This window comes from Gorilla gorilla, chromosome 13, assembly GCF_029281585.2.
Source record: "Gorilla gorilla gorilla isolate KB3781 chromosome 13, NHGRI_mGorGor1-v2.1_pri, whole genome shotgun sequence".
In the NCBI taxonomy this organism is placed as follows: Eukaryota; Metazoa; Chordata; class Mammalia; order Primates; family Hominidae; genus Gorilla; species Gorilla gorilla.
In genome coordinates this window covers 84,068,753-84,088,051 of record NC_073237.2, presented here as the reverse complement: position 1 = coordinate 84,088,051, position 19,299 = coordinate 84,068,753, and the positions used below count along the sequence as shown (strand labels likewise).

Below are 19,299 nucleotides of genomic sequence, written 5' to 3'. Positions count from 1 at the left end.
TACAGGCATTGGGTAAGCTTTCTTAATCCAAAGGGAAGAAATTTCCCAGAAAAATAACACAAATGGGACCACAGGCCCAATGCACATCCAAAACCCAGCAGACCAGTATTCAATCTCACAGCTACAAAATTATGAAGAGAACTATCAGAAGGACAGCATTAAGGAGATGGTGTTTAACCATTTGTGAAGGATCTACCCCCACCCCTGCCTTTCACCCCCAACCCCACCATAATTCCCCCCAATTCTCCCCACCACCCCCACCTTCCAACCTCCACTCTCCACCATGATTAAATCACCTTCCACCAGCCCCCACCACCTTTAACATTTCCCATTACAATTTCACATCAGTGGGACACAGAGCCAAGTCATATTATTCTGTCCCTGCCCATGCAAATCTCATGTCTTTCTCACGTTGCAAAATACGATGATGACTTCCCTACAGTCCCCCAAATCTTAACTCATTCCAGCAAATGTCCAAAGCCCAAAGTTTTATCTGGGACAAGGATACAGTCCCTTCTGCCCATGAGCCTCTGAATTATAAAGCAAGTTAACTACTTCCAAGGTACAATGATTGTACAGGCAATGGGTAAGCATTCCCAGCCAATAGAAGAAAAATTGCCTGAAAGAAAAACAAACACCGATGGGACTCAGAGGATACATGAACATCCAAAACCCAGCAGGCCAGTCATTCAATCCTACAGCTCCAAAATCATCCTTTTGGAATCCTTGTCCCCAGCCATCTGGGGCTGTAGGGCAGCTGGCCGCAAGCTGCCCTGGCTTCTTCCATGTTGTGCTCATCACTACCCACCAAGGGAGGTCAGATGCAGGCATCAAGCAGGGCGGTTGTCTCTGGACCTGCGTCTTGGTTATCATGGAGCCAAACTGGGCCTGGTGACAGGGCCATGATGGGGTTGTTCTGGTGGTCCTGTGGGTGTCCAGAGGAGATGCAGAATGGAATTGTTACCAATGAATCAGATGACTGTCAACACAGAACAGGCACCTGGTGAGTGCTCAGGGTTTACCCTCAGTAGCTGCCCAGAGGCCAAAACCATCCACCTGATAGCGACTGTCCCTAAGCCAGGAGGAAGAGAAGAGAGCAGGTTCCACTCACCTAAGTCTGATCAGTGAGCTGTGCTGAGATGTGCCTCTCACCTAGAAAATGGCCCTTCATGCAGAGCCACTCACAGACACTGCTGTGTCTCTAACTGCTCCACAACACATAGGCAATGGGGGCTCAGCAACAGTGACATCGTGGGGTGACACAACACACCACAACGGGAGCCTGCTTGGATCAAGAGGGCCCAGAATCAGTGTCCTCTATCCCCTGAACTCCCATGTGTGCATGCAATGTGTTTATGCATGCATGTGTCTATGTGTATATGGGTGTATTTGTCTTGCTTCTCTGGCCTGGCCTAGCTGCTCCACTCACAGGTGCACCCAGGTCCTCATCACTATCACCACCAGGGCCCAGGGCCAGGATTAGAGAATCCACAGGTGCTCCCCAATCTCTGCCCTCCCCACCGAGTGTGGTCCTGGGGATGCAGACAGAGGAGGGGCGCCGAGCAGAGTAGAGCGGGCTGGCACCCTCTCTAGGTGGAACCCAGGTTGTGTGTAAAGTTGGAAGTCTGCCAAGCAGTGCTGAATTCAACACATCGTCTCACATTCTCTTTCCAGCAATGCTCCAGGGTGCCCTGACTCACCTTCCTACACATGGAAGCAAGGAGGCTCCACAAACCCCCTGCCTAAGGTCACACAGCGGCCAACTGGCCAGGTTCCTACTGACCAGGCGCCCCCCAAACCAGGTCCCCACTGACAAGGCCCCTAATGACCACTCCTCCATTGACCAGGTCCCACTGACCAAGTCCCCACTGGCCATGTCTCCATAACCAGGAAGAGGCCCCTATTAATAGGCCTCACGGATCAGACCCCACTGACTGGGTTCCCACTGACAAGACCACAATTTACCAGGTTGCCGCTCACCTCATCCCTACTGAACAATTCTCCATGGATCAGTCCCCAGCTGACTGAGCCCCCTCTGACCAGGCCCTCACTGACCAGGCTCCAAGCCACTAAGGCCCCACACTGACCAGACCCCTAATATACTGAATAGACCCCACCGACCAGTTTATTATTATTTGTGTTCCAACCGATCAGACCCCACTAATAAGGCCACCACTGACCAGGTCCCCACTGACTAGGCTTCCAATGACTAGGTCACCAGATCCCCACTGGTGAGGCCTTCACTGAGGAGGCCACCCCCTAGCCAGGTCCCTGCTGATCTGGTCCCAACTGACCAGGTCGTGATGGCTAGGTCATCTCTGACCATGATCCACTGACGAGGCCCCTGTGCAGCGGTGCTCAACGTCTCATTATAATGCCCCAATCAGCCCACAGACCCTCCCTCCCTGCATGTGTGCCCAGAGATCAGGCCCTGGGGGGTTTCTTGGGCCCCAAGGCCTCTCCTCCAAGACACAGGAAGGGACAGTCAGCCTCAGGCTCCAGGTACCCAGCTTCACACTCGCCCCCCAAGGCCCTCTGGGCCCATCTCAAAGGAGACAATGAGGTGGCCTGGCACTGCCTGGACATGCCATCTACCCTATTCCTGAGTGTCAGAGTGGGAGAAGGGAGGGACATTTGGCAGACGAGACACCCTGTGCTGCTGGGTCTCCCAGGGCCCTTCCCACAGAGCCCCGATCTAGAGACACAGCACAGAGGCTGCAGACAAATTAATCCAGAACCCTTGAGGCTGAGCCAGGGACCACATGAGGACTGTCCCCAGACAGCCAGAAGGCCCTTTGCTAATTTCTTGGTACCTCAATGGATGCAGCAACAGTTCTTCCGTTGGGGACTAGCGAGTGTGTCCTGGGGAGGGCTCACCTGTGCTTCTTCAGTGGTTCCAACTCTGCTTCTAAGAAAAATTACTCATTCTAGGGCTGGAACAGAGAAAATACAAGATTATTTTGGAACATCTTGTGCCAGAAAGTAAAAAAGTGCTGACAAGAGTAACAGAGACAAATCAAAAAGACATAAAGTCAGACATAAAGAAATGTCTACCACTGGCCTAATCTTGGAGAATTGGAGCACCAGAATCATGAGCTTTCCCTTCTCCTTTATTTATTGGTTTTATTTCTCCATGTAGAACAAACAAGAGAATACGAAAATAATCATCTGGCAACCATCACAGTAATACTTGTTCAAAGACAAGACATCAATGAAATACTAAATCTAGTGGGTTTTTAGGAGTAACCAGATATTTACAGAGCCTCAAAGTATCTCCACACAAAATACGGTTGAACTACAAAAAGAAATTCATAACATTAGTATGGACAAACCTGGCAGGTACTCCTTAAGTCTGCTACTATATATAGTAATAAAACCTGTAAAATGCAAAGAAGCCTTCGATGACCTTTACTAAAGTATCAAGGATGATTTGATTGTTTGGCTGTTTAAACAGCTGACATTTGGGCAATTTGAGTATGTCAAACTCCATAATACTGGTGTTCATTTGCAAGATCCACTTAAAACTTAAGGGGGCTAAAAAACATCATTTAAAATACCATAATAAATTTTCATCATACATATGATATGAAAATATTCCACTTTAGTAATGAGAAGCAATTAAAATTTCATGTAAATAGCCCAGTAATAAAGTTTTATGATCTTTTAAATCACACAACTTTTCCTTAAGATTTTATGGTTAAATATTCTCTTTATTAGATGTGGCTTACCAGTGGATTCTAGAGAAGAAAGCAGATGGGAGCAAGTGCCCAACACAGCAAAAGCTGGAAAGAAAAAGAAAGGATTATGTTCTTTACCCAAAACATTTCAGTTAACTAAGTGTGAGTTTAAAATCTAAAGAGTTGAGAACGTTATCAGAGTTAAAAAGAATGAGAAATATGTACGTACAATACAAAATCACTATTAAATAACGCATGGCATTAATTCTAATTGTGGTTAAATATCACAGCTTTTCCATTCTTTATTCATGTACTCAACACCCACGTGCTAAGGCACTAGAATCAGTACTGGAATTACAATATGAAGATGGCATGGTCCACCTCTCAACAGTCATATGCTACAACCTAAAACAACAGACAGGCAGGCAATGTCCGTATAGAGTCATAGACACTATGACAGGTATAAAGCAGGGCACTACTGGAACACACAGAAGGGACATCTATCCCACTTTTGTGTCAATATCATGGGCTTTGTGGAGATCAATAGGTTGATACCTGAAGGACAAGGAAAAGCTTGCCAGATAGAGAGACCAGGCGAAGGCAAAGAGCCTGAGGTGAGGAAGAGCCCTACAGAGTTCTACTCCGCCCACTTTGGTGCTAGAGCAAAGGGCAGAGTGCGGTAAGCGGCGAGACATAAGGCTGAGTAACCTGACAATTACATTGACACAGGTGTTTTTATTTCATGGTGAAAATTTTGGAACTTTTCCTGAGAACAGATGTAAGCCAATGGCACAGTAAATGACAGGAGATTTAAAATGTCACCTGTCAAGCGACTGCTTATGAAGGGTTTTTCCTCAACTAAGTATTTCTAAATGAGTCTGAGGTCTGTTGGCCTTCAATCTCTACCAAAACCCAGAGAACTTGATGATGACTTTGTTTTCAGAGAATCCTTTCAACGTGCTGGCTGACAGTTCCATGAGGATGGCAAAGTGAAGAAACTGTAGAGCCAGTAAAAAAGAGATGGATACACTTCTTGGGAATTTTTTAAGCTATCGGACATGAGGAATTAATGGTACATGAGTATACTCTTCACTGTGAAAGTTTTTGTTTTCACATCTTTCACTAGATGTGTGTAAGGAAAAGATACTGAACGTAGTATCTACCAACCCAATAATGAAAAGGAATGCCATTTGCTATTTACACTTTATTACTAAAATAAACCTAAATTTAATTAATAAATTTTGGAAACATACTTTTCTTTGTTTCTGTAATTATTTGTTCTACACAGTCCGGCTCCATCTAAAATATGTAAAAAAAAATAATGTTTAAGTTAAACAAGAGACATTATCATGAGAATAACATATCACTTACAAAATGTGGCCTTTAGTATTTTTAGGGACTAGACGTAACATGAAGTTTGCTTAAAAAGAAAAGTAATCACATAAATAAAGTAAAATTCCTACTTATTTTAAGTTTAGATAATAGAGGATGTATCTGTGCAATGCTGTTTAGAGTAATCTGACAAAAATAGATAATATTGGTCTATTGGATATACATAATTTTAGAAAGGTGGTGTTTTATTAGTACAAAGGTTAAATAATGGCCGGGCACGGTGGCTCATGCCTGTAATCCTAGCACTTTGGGAGGCCAAAGCGGGCAGATCATGAGGTCAAGAGATCAAGACCATCCTGGCCAACATGGTGAAACCTCGACTCTACTAAATATACAAAAATTAGCTGGGTGTGGTGGTGCATGTCTGTAGTCCCAGCCACTCGGGAGGCTGAGGCAGGAAAATTGCTTGAACCCAGGAGGCGGAGGTTGCAGTGAGCTGAGCTCGTGCCACTGCACTCCAGCCTAGTGACAGAGCGAGACTCCATCTCAAAAAAAAGAAGAAAAGTTAAACAATTAAAGTCATATTTTGCAATGAATGCATCGCTTTGAAATTCTTAGCAAAACTCTGTCCTTTGTAAAAGTTTAATCCATTTTTTTACTTCAGTAATTTTTTTCTTAAGAAGAAATTTATATTTACTTACAGAAAATTTTTTATAGTAAATTTTTCTTTTTTTTTTTCTAGTTTGTATTCTAAATTAAAGTGGTACCTGTGTAAGTTTCTTCCAAAGGTATATCGAGGGATGCTGAGGTTTGGAGTACAATTGAACCCATCACACAGGTAGTGAGCATAGGACCCAAGAAGTAGTTTTTCAACCCTGGCCCACTCTGTCCCTCCCCGTTCTTATTTCCCGGTGTCTATTGTTCCTATGTTTATGCCAATGTGCACCTAATGTGTAGCTCCCACATATGAGTGAAAACGAGATACTTGGTTTCTCTTTCTGCGTTAGTTTGCTTAGGATAGTGGATTCCAGTTGTATCCATGTTGCTGCCAAGGAAATGATTTTGTTCTTTTCATGGCTGCACAGTATTCCATGGTATATATATATGGAATTTTCCAATCTACCTTGGATTTTCAACCTATCTTTGGTGCACCGGGATTGACTCCATGTCTTTGCTATTATGAATAGTGCTGCAATGAACATAACATGTGCATGCATCTTTTTGTTACAATGAGTTATTTTCCTTGAGGTATACCCCTAGTATAGTAATGGGGTTGCTGTGTGTGGGATTACATGTGCCTGCCACCACTCCTGGCTAATTTCTGTAGTTTTAGTAGAGACAGGGTTTCATCATGTGGGCCAGGCTGGTCTCAAACTCCTGACCTCAGGTGATCTGCCTGCCTTGGCCTCCCAAAATGCTGGGATTACAAGCATGAGCCACCACACCTGGCCAAGCACAAAGCTTTTAACAGAAAAATGGAAATGAACCTTTCAGTGTTTTGTTTATTTAATTCAAAAAACGCACTTATTTTGGATTCTATTAAATAATAAATATCTATATGTCATTAAGTGTTTGGTTGTCATTCACTTGTGATTATGGGTGGAAAGAGTTAAGATGATGCAAAGAAACTTTAAAAGTGGTATAGGCTGGGCATGGAGGCTCACCCCTGTAATCCCAGCACTTTGGGAGGCTGAGGCGGGTGGATAACAAGGTCAGGAGATTGAGACCAGCCTGGCAAATATGGTGAAATCCCATCTCTAATAAAAATACAAAAATTAGCCAGGTGTGGTGGTGGGCACCTGTAGTCCCAGCTACTCAAGAGGCTGAGGCAGGAGAATCACTTGAACCCAGGAGGCGGAGGTGGCAGTGAGCCGAGATCGTGCCACTGTACTCTAGCCTAGGCAACAGAGCGAGACTGTCTCAAAAAAAAAAAAAAAAAAGAAAAGAAAAGTGATGTGAACCACAGACAAACTACAATCAAGTAGAGTAAGACCCTAAGTGTACCACCACCACTGCCACCGAGGCCTTCGTTACAGCACCCACAGGTTCCTCCCCACCCCAGAACGGGATGGGCCCTGCAGTGCTCCTACTCCCCTTTCCCGGCCCCCAGACTTCCTACTGCTACCACCACTAGCGCCGATGCCAATACAACCACCGTCGCCCTCAATGTACCAGCCCACCTTACCAGGCTCCTACCACCTGGCCCCCGTGGGTGTCCTCCTACCGCTCTGATCCAGCTGCAGTCTCCATCACCGCCACCAACCACATGAGGCAAGCTGCAGAACCACGTCATCTGCAGGCTAAACCGTACCACAGGCAACTCCTCCTCCTCCTTCAGCCTGGCTTGGAGCAGCTGGGCAGGCAAAGCCCGAAAAGCCCAAAACAGGATTCAGGGAGTGGAACCGTTAGAGCCTCACCTTGTCACACTGGTGACTGGGTGGCAGGGATCAGTTTCATTGAAGGCACTCACACCCACCTTCCAAAGTCCAGCCTCTCCTTCTGGCAAGAGCTGGCCAGGAACTGGGGCCTGGGGTGGGAGTGAGTGCCTTCACTGAAACCACAGCCCCTGGCCAGGTCCAGCCGGCCAGGAATTACTGGGCCCACCAGGGCTGCCTTCCTCGGGGAGCCTGAGTAGGAGAAACTCAGACCCAGCCAGCCCTCCCCACCCAAGGGCTGGTTCCCATTCCTGACGCCTCCACCCACAGTGCCCTGTCCCCCACTTCCCCCGTGGTGCCTACTACTCCCTGCCCAGTAGTCCCAGGTGGTCTCTGCAACACAGAGCATGAGGGCGGGACGGGAAACCACAGTGGGTGTGGGGGCCCTGCCGTGCAATCTAGCTCAAGCAGGAGAAGATCTCCTTCTAGAGTCTGGAGTCCGGCAAGAGGAGAACGATCCCTTACTTGGAAGCCACCAGAAGGAAGAAGGAGGCCATTGCTGTCGCTGCCTTTGCCACCTCCTCAGCTCGCCAACACCGCTGGCAGTGTAGCCCCCGTAGCACCCCTAATCTGCCCCCTGCCACTAGCAGTGTAGCCCCCAGATAGCACACCCAACACACCCTACAGTTTCAGGCAATGTAACCCCAATACTCCCCCCCCAAAGCACTCCCCCCACACCGCAGGGAGTGTACCATCCGAGAGTGCCCACAATCTGACCCAGCCACAGGTGTTGCTGCACTGGATAGCATCCCAAACCCGCCTCCCCCAACTCCACCACAGCAGTTCAGCTCCTGATGGCGCACCCCCCAGTCACAGGCAGTGCAGCACCCAACAACGCCCCTTAACCACCCCTTACTGCCAGCATTGTAGCCCTGGGTAACTCCACCCAACCCACCCCCTGCTGCGGGAAGTGCAGCAGAAGATAGCGCCCCTAACCCTTCCCCAGCCACCAGCAGTACACGTTAGTGTACACAACCTGCCTCCCCCCACCACTCCTGCCACCGCGGGCAGCATAGCCCCAGATAGCCAGCCAACCTACCCCACCACCAGCAATGCAACCCCGGAGAGTGCCCCCAACCAGACCACCTACCACAGGCAGTGTAGCCTCTAGCAGTGAGCCCCAATAGGACACCCAACCCTTGCCCCCAGAGCCGTACAGGGCAGCCCCGGAACACTCACCTACCCCAACACATTTCTACCACTGTGGCCGAGCTGCAGTCTCCGACGTCACCACCAACCACAGCAAGGCGAGCCGCCACCAACCACAGCGAGGTGAGCCACGGTGGCACAGGCTCCAGCCTCCAGCATGTGGCGGTCCCTCTTCCTTCTCCTAGTCCTCCAGCCCGGCAGAAGAAGCTCCCGCTGCCAACCGCCCTCCTACTGGTCTGCTGCCACCACCAACCGCAGCGAGGTAGTGTCCCAGGCTCCAGGGATCCAGGTTCCATCCATTCTCCAGCCTCCATCAGGCGGAAGGTGGCGACCCCTTCCAGTTCTGTAAGCCGGGCACAGAGCAGTTCCTCAGCTCGACACAGAAGAGCTTGAAATGACCTGACATGACCTCAGCATGCTTTATCTACTGAGGTTATGCAAAAGCGGTTCCTGGACTACATGTTCTGATTGGACGAGAGAAAAACCTCTAGGCCTACTTTGATTGGACTTTATTTTCATGCTGTGATTGGTTGTTAAGACTTGCTCTCATCCAATCAGAACATGATCATGGAGTCCAATCAGAGTAAGCCTGGAGGTTTTTTTCTCATCCAATCAAAACATGCAGTCCAGGATCCTCCGTGGGCATAACCGCAGTATGTAAATGATGCTGAAAAGAAATCTGGTGTTTTCAGGTTCCTGTACTGACCTGTCGAGGTAGTCGCATCCCGGCGTAGAGGACTAGGAATCGGGAGTCACTGGCCGTATGCTGGAGGCTGGAGACGCGGGAGCGTGGCTTGCCTGGCTGCGGTTGTTGGCAGCGATGGAGATGGCGCGGCTGGAGAGGTAGAAGAAGGAAAACAGTTTTGGGATAGTTGGAGGTGGGTAAAGAGGGTAGTTAATGCCAAAGGGAAAAAAAGGATAGCTTAGCAGGAGAAGGCGTTGCAAAAAGATGGCGGCGAAAAGATGGTGGGGAAAAAAGTTTTTGGGTACATGGAGGCGGAAAAACAGGGTGGGGAGCGGGAGGGAGGGAAGGTTTTGCAGAAAGCCGGTGGGTAAAAAGTGTTTCGATAGATGGAGGGGGGAGAGAGTGACGAGGAGGAGGAAAGAGGGTGGGGAGAGGGAGCAGGGATTAGAGGGTTGGGAAAACGACGGGAAAATAGTTTGGGGTAGATACAGGACAAAAAAGAGGATGGCAAGCAGGATTGGGGAAAGAAGAGCACGAGTGGTAAAGGGGGGAGACTTTGAAAAGATGGTGGGGAAAGTTTTGGGGGGTGGATGGAGGGGGGAAAAGAGGGAGATGAGCAGCAGTGGGGAGAAGGCTTTGTGAAAAGATGGGGGAAATGTTTTTGGGTAGATGGAGAAGGGACAGAGAAATGGCAAGGACGAACGGGGGGAAAGATGATGAAGAACACAGTTTTTGGGTGGATGAAGGGGGAAAAGACGGTGGTGAGCAGCAGGAGTGGGGAGAAGGTTTTGGGAAAAGGCGGGGGAAATGTTTTTGCTTAGATGAAGGAGCAAAAGAGTGTGATGCGGGAGGGGTAAAAAGAGGGTGGCCAGGGATAAGAGGAAAAGACGGTGGGAAGAAACAGTGGGGAAAGGGTTTGGGTAGGTGGATGGGGAAAAGGGTGTTGAGCAGGAGAGTAGAGAAGGCTTTGTGAAATGATGGTGGAGAAAAATGGTGAAGAAGTTTGGGGGCAGATGGAGGAAGAAAAAGGGTGGCCAGAGGGAGGGGGTCAAAGGTGGTCGGGAAAAGAAGGTGTAGGGAAGTAATGGTGGGGGACGAAGGTTTTGGCTAGATTTTTTAAATAAGATCGTTTGTATTTTTTCTTTTGAGTAGTTTGAATTCTTTATATATTTTGTGGATGAACCCGTTGTCTGATGCATAGTTTGCAAATACTTGCTTCCATTCTCTGGGTTGTTTCTTCATTTTTAAAAAATTTTCATTTAATTTAATTTTTTTTAGACGGAGTCTCGCTCTGTCGCCCAGGTTGGAGTGCAGTGGCACGGTCTCGACTCACTGGAAGCTCTGCCTCCTGGGTTCACGCCATTTTCCTGCCTCGGCCTCCTGAGTAGCTGGGACTACAGGCGCCTGCCACCACACCCGGCCAATGTTTTTGTATTTTGAGTAGAGACGGGGTTTCACCGCGTTAGCCAGGATGGTCTCGATCTCCTGGCCTCATAATCGGCACGCCTCAGCCTCCCAAAGTGCTGGGATTACGGGCATGAACCATTATGCCTGGCCTTAAAAGGCTAATTTTTGTCTTAAGATTTGTGGTAAGGAAGGAGAAAGAAACAAATTAGTAATCACAAATATACATATAATCACAATATGCAGTAGGTTCTATAAAGGAAAAACAGGGTGTTATGTGGAGTTCAACAAGGACAGTGAATTATAATAGTAGGTTCCATGGAGAAAGTCATCTAAGAAAGTTATACTTTAGCTCCAACATGAAGAATAAAGACAAATGGGGCAGGTACGGTGAGTGAGGAGCAGTGGCCCAAACAGACCAGAGAGTGAATGGCCTGACAGGAATTGTTTGGAAAGAACTTGAAGGAGGTCAGTGGGACTAAATCACAAAACAAAGGAGGATGCCAAAGAAAGGGCGTAGACATTGGCTGGGCCTCGTCAGCTACTCTAAAGATTTTTTTAAGAACCCTAAATGCAAAGGAAATCATTCCCAGGCTTTTAAGCAGGGGCATGATATTATCCGAATTGCATTTTAAAAATCTCACTCTGGACATTGTATAAATGATAGATAGCAAAGGAAAAGGAGTAGCTTTGAGGGAAAAAACGAGGAGCCTGGGAAAACAGAGCAACTCTAGGTGTGAGATGAAGACTGAACAGTGTTTCAGAGTGTATTAAGAACATAGGGCACAAAAGCATATTAAAAACGTGAAATAAAAAGCACACATCTTAGGCCGGGCATGGCGGCTCATGCCCATAATCTCACACTTTGGGAGGCCAAGGCAGGCTGATTACTTGAGATTAGGAGCTCGAGACCAGCCTGGCCAACATGGTGAAACCCCATCTCTACTAAAAATACAAAAATTAGCCAGGCATGGTGGTACACACCTGTAATCCCAGCTACTCAGGAGGCTGAGGCACAAGAATCACTTGAACCTGGGAGGCAGAGGTTGCAGTGACCCAAAATCACGCCACCGCACCCCAGCCTGGGTGACAAAGCAAGACTCAGTCTCAAAAAAAACATAATAAGATGGGGAGGACTAAAGACAACGAGGATCTTAAAAGTAGTCAGAGGAAAACATACCAGGAATAATCAGCTGCATTTTTATATACCAGCAAAAAGTTACATTAAATAGATTTTTAAAAAGATACTTAGAATAACAAACACATGATCAATCTATTATATACATGGCATGATAAATTTAGACTGTTCAAATATGTAACACTTTAGTCAGAGGTATTAAAAGAAAAACGGAATAAAGTTATGATAGATGATCATGGATGGGAAGACAGTAACATAAAGATTTTGGTTTTCAAATATGATCATATATGCAATACAATTTCTGTCAAAATAATGACAGATTTTTATGGAAATTCCAAAAATATCTTAAATTTTATATGAAAGATAAGAGGGCCAAACATAGCCAAGACAATTTTGAAGGAGAACAAGGCAAAAATTAGCACAGAGAGGGCATGTTTTAAGTTTATAATAAATTTGATAGGTGATAATAGAGCAAAGATAGTGGTTGTATAAGAGAAGAGAATACAGGCTAAGGAACAGAATCACAATCATAAGGACATTTTATATATGACCAAAGTGGCATTGAAAATAATTTGGGGCTGGGTGCGGTGGCTCACACCTGTAATCTCAGCTCTTTGGGAGGCTGAGGCAGGTGGATCACTTGAGGTCAAGAGTTCAAGACAAGCCTGGCCAATATGGTGAAACCCTGTCTCTACTAAAAATATACAAAAATTAGCTGGGTGTGGTGGCACGTGCCAGTAGTCCCAGCTACTTGGGAGGCTGAGGCAGGAGAATGGCTTGAACCTGGGAGGCGGAGGTTGCAGTGAGCCAAGATTGCGCCACTGCACATCCAGCTTGGGTGACAAAGCGAGACTCTGTCTCAAAAAAAGAAAAAAAAGAAAATAATTTGGCAAAAGAATGGATATGGCAGGGCTGCTAAACACTGGCTTTTTCAAGTTGTTTTGATTATTCTAGGTTACCTGCTTTCCTATATAAATTTTAGAATCATCTTGTCAATCTTGTCAATACATACAAAAAATCCTTCTAAAAGATTTACTGAGATTGTTTTGAATCTGTAGATCAATTTGGGGAGAATTGATATCTTAAAAATATTGAGTCTTTGACCATGAACATAATGTGTCTCTCCATTTATTTAGGTCTTCTTTAGTTCCTTTTATCACTATTTTGTAGTTTCAACATATATCTCCTGCATATACTTAATTGGCTTTACATCTTAATATTTTATATGTTATTGGTACCTTATAAATTGTACTTAAACATTTTTAAATTCAGTTTTTTGGCTAATGAATACAAATGCAATTGATTTTTGTGACCTTATGTCTTGTGATCTTCCTAAACTCAGTTATTAGTTTTGGTAGTTTGTTGTTGAATCTATAGAATTTTCTGCATAAAAATAAAACATCATGTAATCTTCAAATTAAAGAATTTTACTTCTTCCATTTAAATAAGATCACTTTCTATATCTTATTTTTATTGGCTAGAATGGCTAGGATCTCTAATACATTGTTGAATAGAAATGAAAGGGTGGTCATTTTTGCTGTGTCCTGATATTAGAAGAAGAGCATTTGTGTGTGTGTGTGTGTGTGTGTGGTATTGCAAAATAAATTTATTTGAAGATAAACTGTCTTATAAAAGGTCAGAGGCAATTCGAGATCCCAGATTCAGCTTGTCTCATAAAAAGATTCAACTTCAAGTAGCACAATTTCTTGTCTGCTTTTAATCCTGAACATTCTTGAAGCACGAAGCAGCCAACTGTTTACACAACACACATCTGTGACATCTTGACTCTGGCACCAGTGGCGCCGCAGCTTTCAGCTCTGAGGCCGCAGGGGCTGCAGCCCTCAGCTTCGGGAGGGCCCAGATCAGGCCACTGTGACCTTTGGCTTTGCCAGCAACAACAGGTCCCAGCATCCCAGCCCTTCCCTCCCCTGGCGCCTCCCAAAAGCACAAGAATGCAAACGGAGACTGGCCCACCACTGAGGCAGGGGTGGACTCCCGCCTGAGTGTGCCAACAGGGCGGGTGGACCGTCCTGGTGACTTCCTGGTGGGCCTGGCCAACCAAGAGGCCAGGTGGCCTCACCGGGCCTGACCTGGCTGCCTGGCAGCCCGGAGAGGAAGGAGGAAGGACGCTCATGGTGCAATAGCTCTGGCCACGCTGGCGGGAGCTACGTGATGATCCTGGCGATGGCTTGCAGGGAGGGGAAGTCGTCGTCCCGGGCAGCATGCAGCGCCTGGTGGCTGCTGGCGTCGCCATGCGTGAGCACCTGCTGGCAGGTGGGGCACACACGGCAGTCCAGGCCCGCCTGCTGGGTGGTGGCCTGCCACGCGCACTTCTTGTTGTTCTTGGACTTGGTGCTGAGAGTCTTCTCGCGGTTGCAGAAGTCCGTGTGTGCAGACAGGAGCTCCTGCTGCTTGGCCGTGTCGGGCAGCAGGACCAGCAGCTCATTAAAGACCTTCTGGAAATCCTCTCCCAGCAGGTCCCGGCAACTCTTGTAATACTGGGCTGCGGAGATCGGGCCCTGTCTGAAGTCCCCTGAGTGGCTCTTGAACTCGCTGAAGCGGGCCTCGTCGCTCTTCAGGAAGTCCCTGATGGACTGGATGAGCTGAAGTTTCCTCTCCCGGAAGTTCTCGGCGACTAGGTAGGCCCGTGGGGCAGGCGGCGGCCTGGGTGCTTTTGTGGTGGTGGTGGTGGTGGCGGGGCTGGGGGCTAGGCAGAAGGCCAGCGAAGCCGGGGGGCGGCTTGCTGATTGGGGGCACCAGGCCCGGTGGGGGAGGGGGAGGCGTGCCCTTCAGGAGCACCACAGCGCTGAAGCCTGGGGGCGGCGGCATCCGGGGTGGGCGGGGGCCGCCGAGCGCTGGGAAGTCCTCCTGTGGCGTGGGAAGAAGAGCATTTTATCACTAATATGATGTTAGTTGCAGGTTTTTGGTCAGTATACTTTATCAGGTTGAGGAAGTTTGTTTCAATTCATAGTTTCCAGAGTTTTTAATCAGGAATTAATATTGGATTTTGTAAAATGCTTTTTCTGCATCTGCGGACATGGTCATAGAATTTTTCATCTTTATTCTGTTAATATGGCACATTATATTAATTGATTTTCAAAATTAAAGCAACCTTGTATTTCTGGGATAAACCCCATTTAGTCATCATGTATGAACTGTTTTATATATTGTGAGAGTCATTTAGCTACATTTTTATTAACTGGATAATTGTTGTGTCTGTGTGCATGGTGGGGATTATCATCTGCAGTTTTATTTTCCTGTAATATCTATTTTCCTGTAATATCTGCTCTGAAACCAAAAAAGGTTTCAGAGTAATGCTGGCTGCTGTGGTCTGAATGTTTGTGTTTCCCCCAAAATTCACTGCATTGAAACCTAACCACCAACGCAATAGTATTAAGAGGTGGGAACTTTAGGAGATGATTATTTCATTAGGGTGGAGACCTCATAAATGGGATTAGCGCTCTCATAAAAGAGGCACAAGGGAGTTCATTCACCTCTTCCACCTTGTGAGGACACATAGCAGGTGCCATCGATGAGGAATTGACAGATGCTGAATCTGCTGGCACATTGATCTTGGTCTACCCTTACTCCAAAAGTGTGAGCAATAACTTTCTTGTGTTTATAGATTACTCAGTATAAGTTATTTCGTGATAGCAGCCTGAATGGACTGAGACACTGGCTTTATAGAGTAGGTTGGAAAATGTCTCCTCCTCTTCAATTTTCTAGAAGAGTTTGTGTATAATCAACATTATTTACTCCTTAAATATATAGTGCTATTTGACAGTGAAGCCATATATGTTTAGGGTTTTCTTTGTGGGTATGTTTTTAACTATGTTTAATTTTTAATAGATATATTTATTCTTGAGTGCCCTTTGGTAATTTATCTATTTCAAGGAATTTCATCTAAGTTGTTGAATATATTAACATAAAGTTGTTAATATTCTCTTATATCCTTTGAATATCTGTAGAATCTATGACTTTATTAATCTCAAAGAACCATTTTTAATTCATTTATTTTCTTTATATTTTTTCTCTTTTCTATTTCATGGTTACTAATCTTCATCTGTCCCTTTGGCTTATTTTCTTTATCTTTCCCTTTGGCTTATTTAACTTTCATATTCTCTTCCAATTTGTTGTGCTTATTGTGTATGTCAGCTTAATTTTTTAACAGCCTTGCTGAGATATCATTGATATATTAAAAACTATATATATTTAATGTGTACAGTTTAATGAGTTTGAACATATGCATATTCTCATGATACTATCCCTACAAAAGTTTTCTTGTGTCCTTTTGTTGCTTTTTGTTTATTTGTTTGTTTATTGTTTTGTGTGTATGTGGTAAGAACACTTAAGATGAGATCTTAAAATTTTAAGTGCATAATACCATATTGTTGACTGTAGGCACTATGTTGTACAACAGATCTCTAGAATTTACTCATCTTGTCTAACTGTAACCTTATACACCCATTCAGCAACTCCCCATTTCCCCCTCCCCTATCCCCTAGCAACCACTATTCTATTTTCTACTTCTATAAGTTTGACTATTTTAGATACCTCATTTAAGTGGAATCATGGAGTATTTGTCTCTCTGTGACTGACTTAATTCATTTAGCATAATGTTTTCTATGTCCATCCATATTGTCACAAATGGTAGAATTTTGTTTTTTTTAAGGCTGAATAGTATCCCATTGTATATATATATACACTACATTTTCTTTTTCCATTCATATATCAGTGGATATTTGGGTTGTTTTTGTATCTTAGTTATTGTGAATAGTGTTGCAGTGAACATGGGTGTGTAGATAGCTCTTAGAGATCATAATTTTAACTCCTTTGAATATATAACCAGGAGTGCAATTGCTGCTTCACATAGTAATTCCATTTTTAAGTTTTTGAAGAATCTCCGCAGTTTTCCATCATGGCTGTACCATTTTACATTCCCACCAATAGTGTACAAGAGTTCCAATTTCTTCACAACCTCACTTTTATCTTTTGTTTTTTTTAATAATAATCATCCTAACAGGTATGAGATTGATATGGTTTGGCTGTGTCCTCACCCAAATCTCATCTTGAATTGTAGTTCCCATAAACTCCACATGTTGTGGGAGGGACCTGGTGGGAGGTAATGGAATCATTGGGGGTGGTTTTTCCCGTGCTGTTCTCGTGATAGTGAATAATTCTCATGAGATCTGATGGTGTTATAAAGGGCAGTTCCCTGCACACGCTCTCTTGCCTGCTGCCATGTAAGACATGACTTTCTCCTCCTTCGCCTTCCACCGTGATTGTGAGGCCTCCCCAGTCATGTGGAACTGCGAGTCCATTAAACCTCTTTTTCTTTATAAATTACCTAGTCTTAGGTATTTCTGCATAGCAGTGTGAAAATGGACTAATACAGAGATGATATCTCATTGTGGTTTTCATTTGCATTTCCCTAATGATTAATGACTTTGAACACCTTTTCAGACACTTGGCCATTTATGTCTTCATTGGCAAAATATCTGTTCAAGTTCTTTGCTCATTCTTAATTGAGTTATTTGAGTTTTCACTATTGAGTTATAGCAGTTCCTTATATATTTTAGAAATTAACCCCTTATTGGTTGTACGGTTCGTAAGTATTTTCTCCTGTTCTGTAGGTTGCCTTTTCACTCTGTTGATTATTTCCTTTGCTGTGCAGAAGATTTTTGGTTTTATATAGTCTCACTTGTTTGTTTTTGCTTTTGTTGCCTCTGCTTTTTGTGTCAAATCCATTAAATCATTGCCAAGATTTAATTTCATGAAGCTTTTTCTTTACTATTTTCCCAGGAGTTTTACAGTTTCAGGTCTTACATGTAAGTCCTTAATCCATTTTTATCTTTTTCAAGTATTTTAAGGTAGGAGGCTGAAATCACTGATTTGAGAGCTTTCTTTTCTAATACAGACCTTTTGTCAGCACTCCACAAATTTTGATACATTGTGTTTTGATTGTCACTGTAATCCCAGCACTTTGGGAGGCCAACGCAGGTGGATCACGAGGTCAGGAGATTGAGACCATCCTAGCCAAGCTGGTGAAACCTTGTCTCGACTAAAAATACAAAAATTAACCAGGCATGGTGGCAGGTGCCTGTAGTCCCAGCTACTCAGGAGGCTGAGACAGGAGAATCGCTCGAACCTGGGAGTGGCAGTTGCAGTGAGCTGAGATCATGCCACTGTACTCCAGCCTGGGTGACAGAGTGAGACTCTGTCTCAGGAAAAAAAAAAAAAAAACTTTCTAATTTCCCCTTTGATATCTTTGATTCATGGTTTAATTAGAAGTGTGCTGTTTGATATCCAAGTATTTGGAGATATTCTAGAGGTACTAATGTTATTGATTTTTACTTTGATTTCACAGTGGTCTACTATATATGATTTAAACCTTTTTAAAATTAATCAAGACTTGTTTTATGGCCAAGAATATAGTCTATCTTGGAAATCTTATTAGTGCATTTTAAAGGAACATATATTATGTTATTGGGTGGAGTATTAATATTACAGCAAGTTTATATATATAGTTTATATATACATAAACTATATATATACACATACATATATACACACACATATATACATTGATACTATATATATACACATATTGATACATTGTGTTTCAATGGTATATGGTAACAGGAAGCAAATTATTAGAATGGTAGAATTAAGCTCAGTTACGTCAATAATATCAAATGTAAATGGCCCATATACGTATATATATATATATATGTATATATATAGAGAGAGAGAGAGGGAGATGGAGTCTCACTCTGTAGCCCAAGCTGGATTGCAGTGGTGTCATCTTGGCTCACTGTAACCTCTGCCTCAGGGGCTCAAACAATTCTCCTGCCTCAGCCTCTCCAGTATCTGGGACTACGGGCATGCGCCACCACACCCGGCTAATTTTTTTGTATTTTTAGTAGAGATGGGGTTTCACCATGTTGCCCTGGGTGGTCTCAAACTTCTGAGCTCAGGTGATCCACCTGCCTCGGCCTCCCAAAGTGCTGGGATTATAGGTGTGAGTCACCGCGCCCAGCCGATAATGTTTCAGTCTTCTATGTTGTCACTGGTTTTCTGTCTATTTTTATTTTATCAGTTATTGAGAAAAAGATATTGAAATCTCCCCAGTATAACTTTGGATTTTTTAATTTTTTTCTTCTAATCCTATATGTTTTTGCTTCATGTATTTTGAAATTATTAGGTACATAAATATATACAATTGTTATAAACTTTTGATTAGTTGACCCCTTATCATTATGAAATGACTCTCTGTAACCCTGGTAATTGTCTTTTCTCTGATGTCTACTTTGTTACTGATTTAGCCACTATAGCTCCTTTTGCTCAGTGTTACCATGGTATATCATTTTCTGTGTTTTTACTTTTACCTCTTTGCATCTTTATATTTAAAGTGTTTTTCTTATAGGAAGCATAGAGATGAATCTTAATTCTTTATCTAATTTAACAATATCTACCTTT

General features: G+C 44.4%; 1 long non-coding RNA gene across 1 annotated transcript; it reads right to left on the bottom strand.

Moving 5' to 3' along the window:
• Positions 1-274: 274 nt before the first annotated feature.
• On the bottom strand, positions 275-9,037 carry LOC115932813 (uncharacterized). Its single transcript, XR_008668527.2, has 5 exons — positions 8,624-9,037; positions 4,931-4,976; positions 3,729-3,782; positions 2,814-2,933; positions 275-925 (listed from the first exon to the last, which is right to left on the bottom strand). It is a non-coding gene; the product is annotated as an uncharacterized lncRNA (long non-coding RNA).
• Between the last annotated feature and the right edge of the window lie 10,262 nt (positions 9,038-19,299).